Source organism: Chrysochloris asiatica, unplaced genomic scaffold (assembly GCF_000296735.1).
Source record: "Chrysochloris asiatica unplaced genomic scaffold, ChrAsi1.0 scaffold00265, whole genome shotgun sequence".
In the NCBI taxonomy this organism is placed as follows: domain Eukaryota; kingdom Metazoa; phylum Chordata; class Mammalia; order Afrosoricida; family Chrysochloridae; genus Chrysochloris; species Chrysochloris asiatica.
This window is the reverse complement of record NW_006408783.1, coordinates 1237195-1244091: the sequence shown is the minus strand read 5'-3', so window position 1 is coordinate 1244091 and position 6897 is coordinate 1237195. Positions and strand designations below refer to the sequence as shown.

Below are 6897 nucleotides of genomic sequence, written 5' to 3'. Positions count from 1 at the left end.
CATACGCATGTGAAAGCTGGACAGTGAATAAGGAAGACTGTAGAAGAATTGATGCATTTGAGTTTTGGTATGGGAGGAGAATATTGAAAGTGCCATGGCTTCCAAAAGAACCAACAGATCTGTGTTGGAAGAAGTGCAGCCAGAGTACTCCTTGGAGGCCAGAATGGCCACATTTCATCTATCATACTTTGGACATATTGTCAGGAGGGACCAGTCGCTGGAGAAGGATATCATGTTTGGTAAGGTGGAGGGACAGAGAAAAAGAGGAAGACCTCCAGTGAAATGGATTGGCAAAGTGGCAGCATCAATGGGCTCAAGTGTGGTAACAATAGTGAGGTTGGCCCAGTATCGGGCAGTGTTTCGTTCTGTTGTGCATAGGGTTGCTATGAGTCTGTACTGACTCAATGGCACTTAACAACAACAAGAGCCCTGCAATAGAAACTACTGTTGTACAGTTGGAAAAAGATCTTTGACAGTCTTGTGTGACCATGACTGACATACTGAACAGCTGCTTCTTGAGCAAGGTGAGCAGCTAGAGAGACTTACATGCAAGTTTTCAAAAATAGAGGTGGAGTGGAGGTGGCTTGGGGAGAGATAACAATGAGCTAGAGTTCAGAGCATAGTGAGGGACTGCAGCTGTCTCTGCCTCTTCCATAAGCAGGAGTCCTGGCCCCAGCTCCTCCCTCATCACCAGGCTTCAAAGTCAGTGAAAACAAGCAAGAGGGAGGGACAACAAGCACCTGGAGGAGAGGCTAGACCCAGTGAGCATCCAGGCCCATGGCATGAGGGGAAGCCACCTTGGTGTCCCTCCCAATATCCTTCCCTACTCTCCTTCAATCCATCCCACACTTACCCAACTATGGAACATCTCCTTTGGGCAGGGCCACTAATTACTCATCAGATGACAGCTACCCACAAACCTGATGACTACAGACAGGAAATCCCGCCTACCAGTCTACATTAATAGAGGCATCCACCCTCAGTGAGTTAATAGAGCTGTGTGGGAAACATTGGCAGAAAGGAGAGGAGATGGCTGCACTTTGATTGCTATGGCTGTGAGACTTTGGGAGTGGTGGTGTCTTTTTAAATGGAGCTGCGGCAGAGAAAATGAGCAGTATCACCACCCACCCTGCCCTCCAGCAGAACCTGCCTGTGGCTAGAACACTTAGCCTGGGTGAAACTGAGAGAGCTACAGATGATGAGGAACAAGCTATAGGAAGAAAGAGAAAAAAGACTGAAAATCCCATTGTTGTTACTATTAAGTGTTGTCAAGTTAGTTCCTACTCATAGCAACCCTGTATAGGGTTTCTGAGGAGTAGCTGGTGGGTTTGAACTGCCGATCTTTCAGTTAGCAGTCCAGTACTTATCTTACAATGCCATACCAGGACTCTGAAAATGTTGTAGACCACCATTTCAGGCTTCCTTGAGAGTAACCCAAAAGCAGATGGGACTGGGCTTAGTGGCCAGGACATTAGTAAGCATAGACAAATATCCAATAGCATTTTTGGTCAACCTTTAGAAGAATCTGAAGCCAGAGTAAGAGTACCACTCTGAAGGTCCTATGACCCCCAGTGAGTACTTGCCTCCAGTTTGACATGGATAGTCTCTAGGGACTAGGGTTGCGGCTGAGGTCACCTGCAGGTCAGGACCCTGAAGGCTGGCTGAAGGTTCCATGTCAAGGTCACAGCACATTGGTCAAGGAGGAACAAGCAGCGGGGGGCTAGCTCTGGTTGATATGGGCACACTTATCTTGGGAAACCTTGAGTTGCTTCAGGTTTCCCCTTGGAAACTGACATTCTAGAGGTGGATGTCCTCTGGGAATTGACTTTGACAACATCTATGGGAGAATTGCATCTGTGGTTGAGCATGGTGAAACTAGTCCTGACCAGGGACTGCAATATGGGGACCAGTGATCCTGCCCCCACCATGAGAAGTGGTGACCATCAGATAATGTAAGGGTAGGTTTTGTGTGGCTAGTGAAGAAACCAGCTGGGTCTGGCAAATGACCACAGACTATAAGACATTAACAAGGAGATTGCTCCATACATGCTGCAGTTGTGAACATAGCATCCCTTCTGGAAACCCTGGACACATATTATACTGTGCTGCTGTTAAGTGCCATCAAGTTGGAGCCTGTTCATAGTGACTCTGTATAGGGTTTTCAAGGTGAGTTTGAACCATTGCCCTTGCCATTAACAAACAGTCCAGTGCCACAGCCACCAATGCATTCTTCAACTCAGGACTAAACTGCTGATGATGTTTGTCTGTTACAGGAACGTCTAGACTCCATCATTCCACCACTCATTTGTCAGTTTGCCATGCATGTTGCTGTGATTCTGGAAGCTATGCCACAGGTATTTTAAATACAAGCAGAGTCATCTATAGAGGACAGGTTTCATCTGAGCTTCCAGATGAACGCAGACTAGAAAGAAGGAGAGATGGACTACGTCCAAATATTTAGTCACTGAAAACCTTACGGATAACAGTGGAATACTGTCAGATGCCACCAGAATATTGAATATTGAAACATGATGAAGAGCACCAGAATATTGTCAGATACAGTGCCAGAAACGAGCCCCTCAGGTTGGTAGTCACTCAAAATACAACTGGGGAAGAACTGCCGCCTCAAAGTAGAGTTCATTGTGATGACACAAATGGAATAAAGCCTTCAGGACCTTTATTTCCTGATAGGGCACAACTCAAAATGAAGAAAAATAGCTGTAAACATCCAGTAACAATTAGATCATGGAATGCACAAAGTATGAATCCAGGAAAATTGGGAGTTATTAAAAATTAACTGGAATGCATAAACATTGATATCCTACACATTAGAAAGCTCAATTTAATTGGTATTGGCCATTTTGAATGACAATTACATGATTTACTATGCCAGAAATGACAAATTGAAGTGGAACAGCATCACATTCATCTTCAAAAGGAACCTATCAAGATCTGTCTTGAAGTACAGCATTGTCTGTGGTAGGATAATATACACACACCTAAAAGGAAGGCCAGTCAATACAACTATTATTCAAATTTACAAACCAACCACTAAAGCCACTGTTGATGAAATTGAAGAATTCTACCAACTTCTTCAGTCTGAAATCGATCAAATATGTAATCAAGATGTATTGATAATAGTGGTGACTGGAATATTAAGGTTGGAAACCAAAAGGAAGGATAAGTAATTAGAAAATATGGCCTTGGTGATAGAAACGATGCTGGAGATAGCATGACAGAATTTTGAAAGACCAATTACTTCTTTTTTTTTTTTAACTGCCTCTTTGATCAGATCTGTCTTTATTCAAAATACACTGTCCAAAATTATCTGACTTCTTTGGGAGAAACAAATGTAAAGAGTTTCTGCAACAAGCTTCTTTTCTTCTGTGGGAGGTTTCTTTTCTGCTGGCTTCTTCGTCTCAGCTGTTGGTTTCTTACTTGCCGCAACCTTCTTTCCCACCACAGGCCTCCTCAGCTTCTTCACACCAACAGCCTTCTTCCCTCCTTTCTTCCCTACCCTAGGCTTCTTGCCTGGAACCCCTTCTGATCTGATTTGGCCTGTAGGGCTGCTGCTGCCTTAGCCACCCTGAGTTTGTGATTCTTAGCCTGGTGAACAATAGTGTTCCGGCACATGGGCTTTGAATTTGGATTCAGCTTCCACAGGATTCTAAGGTTTTTCAGTAGGTTCTTCTTCAGGACTTTGCAATGAATCTTCTTACGTGGTGCTCAGAGAGCTCTTTTGGATCTCAGGGCTTTTCAGGATTCTGCTTAGGTCTTTATTGAACACCTTGTGCATGGGAAGGTTGTAGTTACTCTTGAGGGAAGCAGTTTTATGCCAAGTGCCATACACTTCATCCAACTTTCAAAAAGCACCTTCAGTCCAAATGCAGAAACTGCCCACATGCCCCCTTCTGATCTGATTTGGCCTGTAGGGCTGTAGTTTGAAAATGTTCATCTTGCTTACAGTAAGCAGAGTAATTCCCGGGATGTTTCTGAAGGCCTTGATGATACCATTGTCCTTCCTCATTATAGATAATGCATGGTCCCCTGAGCTGGATACACCGGAGATTTCTCATTTTGCCCTTCCCAGCTCTCATTCGCTGAGAGGCATAGACCTTTTTGATATCATTCCAGGCCTTAAGTTTCTTAAGCAGTAAAATTGCCTCCTTGGTCATCTTGTAGGCTTCAACATTATCTTTGACCACCGAAGGAAGTTCAGGAACTTCCTCAATACATTTAGACATGACCAGGGCTGGTAAGGTGGAAGCAGCCAGGGCAGAGCTGATGGCAGCGCTTCTGAGTCGTGTTTACAGTGCCAGCGATGGCAGGTTTGGGTTGGTGCAAACATGTGCCCTCCATGACACATATTTCCAAAAGAACCTTCACCAGCACAGTGCGTCCCACCACCTCGAACTCTGGGAATTCTGCCCACAGCTCTGCCAGTATCCTAAGACTCAGCACTCGTCTAGAGGCCTGCTAGTTCACTGATGGCCTGTTGTCTGCACAGGTTAGTGTGAACAAAATTCATGTTATCCAGTGGAATGGGGAGCCTTGAACACAGCAGGCAAAGTAATATTTTTGCCAAAGGATTCTTCCTTTTCAGAGTACACTGATATCAGTGGACTAGCACATGCCATGGCAGGAAGAGAAGGCCATGCTCCACCAATGCAATGACTTCTTAACTGAGAATACCTTTTTAAATAAAAGACAAACTACACATGGACCTCATCAGATGGAATACACAGAAATCAAATTGACAACATCTGTGGAAAGAGACAGTGGGAAAACTCTGTATTATCATCAGCCAAAACAAAGCCAGAGGCAGACTGTGGAACAGACCACATGCAAGTTCAGGCTGAAGCTGAAGAAAATTAAATCAAGTCCACAGGAGCCAAAATATGACCTTGAACATATTCCACCTGAATTTAGAGTTCATCTCAAGGACAGATCTGATAAACAGACACTACAGACCAAAGGCTATAAGAGTTGTGAAATGACATTATGAACATCATACAGAAAGAAAGCCAAAGGTCATTAAGAAGACAAGAAAGAAGAAAAAGACCAATATGGATGTTAGAAGAGACTCTGAAATTTGCTCTCTAGCATACAGATGCTAATCAAATGCAAGAAATCAGGAGGTAAAAGAATTGAATAGAAAATTTATTGGGCAGCTCAAGAAAACAACATCAAATATAATGAAATGTGCAAAAATTGGAGTTATCAAACCAAAAGGGAAGAAAATGCTCAGCATTTCTCTAGCTGAGGAAACTGAAGAAAAATTCAAGCCTCAGCTTACAATTGACGGATGCATTGGGCAAATATGCTGCACAGGAACTTTTTTAAGTACTGAAGAGCAGAGATGTCAGCTTGAGGACTAAGGTGTGTCTGACCCAAGCCATGGTATTTTCAATAACCTCATATGGATGTGAAACCTGGACAGTGAATAAGGAAGATCGTAGAAGAATTGATGCCTTTGAGTTGTGGTGTTGGAGGAGAATACTGAAAGTGCCGTGGACTGCCAAAAGATCCAATAGATCTGTTTTGGAAGAAGTACAACCAGAGTGCTCCTTGGAGGCCAAGATGGCTAAGCTTCGTCTCTCCTACTTTGGACACATTGTCCAGAGAGAACAGTCACTCGAGAAGGATGTCATGCTGGGTAAGGTGGAGGGTCAGAGAAAAAGAGGAAGACCAGCAACAATATGGATCAGCCAGGTGGCATCATTGATGGTGTCAAGTGTGGCAGCGGTAGTGAGGTTGGCCCAGGATTGGACATTGTTTCGTTCTGCTGTGCATTGGTTCACTATGAGTCAGTTCCGACTCGATGACACCTGACAACATAGGCAAAAAGAGTCCTGGTGTGGCGCTGTAGGCTAATGCGTCAGACTACAAAGTTGTTTGAACAGCAAGGTCGGTGGTTCAAGCTCACTAGCTGCTCCTTGGAAACCCTATACAGGGTCACTATGGGTTGGAATCGACTCAATGGCACTTAATAACAACAATGAGCAAAAAAAGCATCAAAAGAAGATGGAAGGAATACACAGAGTCAACTGCATCGGAAAGAAATTGTTGATGTTCAACCATTTCAAGAGGCAGCATATGATCAATAGCCAATGATACTAAAGTAAGAAGTCCAAGGTGCACTGAAGACATTAGCAAAGACAAGGCTCCGGGAATTGATGAAATACAAATATAAATCTTTCAAAAACAAACTGATGTGGCACTGGAGGCACTCACTTAAATATGCCAAGAAATTTGCTGACATCAGATGGATCTTGGCTAAAAGCAGAGAATACCAGAAAGCCTTTGCCTTATTGACTACGCAAAGGCTTTCAATCGTGTGGATCACGGCAAGCTACGGATGTACAAAACTACACCATGTGAACAAGCAAGTTGCTTGCCCAGGAGACAACAAGGTAAGTGGTTGGGTCCCCTCAGAGCAAACCCCCTTCCAAGACTAAGACTTAATGGGAATACATGCTCTGATTGGTGACCACATTTGTCACTAATAAGGGGAAGTGAGGGAAAAGCAACAATGAAGTTACAAGCTAAGCCCTACAATGTTCAATAGACACCTGTGAACCCGGGTGGAGATCTGGTTGGCCATCAGTGTTGGAAGACCTGGGGACTCTTGGGCCCAGAGTCAGTGACATAGCCACAGAGGACTCAGAGGACTAGAGTGGAGAGTGAAGCATCCAGCTGATAAGAAGAGAGGGCATACGCACAAGAACACCCACACTTGCAGATAATACCTACTTGACCTGGCTTCAATGACTGGATGATCAAAGCTCAAATAGAAGAAGAAAGAAGAGGAAAAAAAGAGTAATCTAATACAATTTGATGAAGTTGACCTACACCTATGGATGCAGTAGCTCAAAAGAGGGAACAAATCTTTACAGC

At 43.9% G+C, this 6897-nt stretch overlaps 1 pseudogene; it reads right to left on the bottom strand.

Moving 5' to 3' along the window:
• Positions 1-3304: 3304 nt before the first annotated feature.
• Positions 3305-4637, bottom strand: LOC102829007 (annotated as a pseudogene).
• Positions 4638-6897: the final 2260 nt, after the last annotated feature.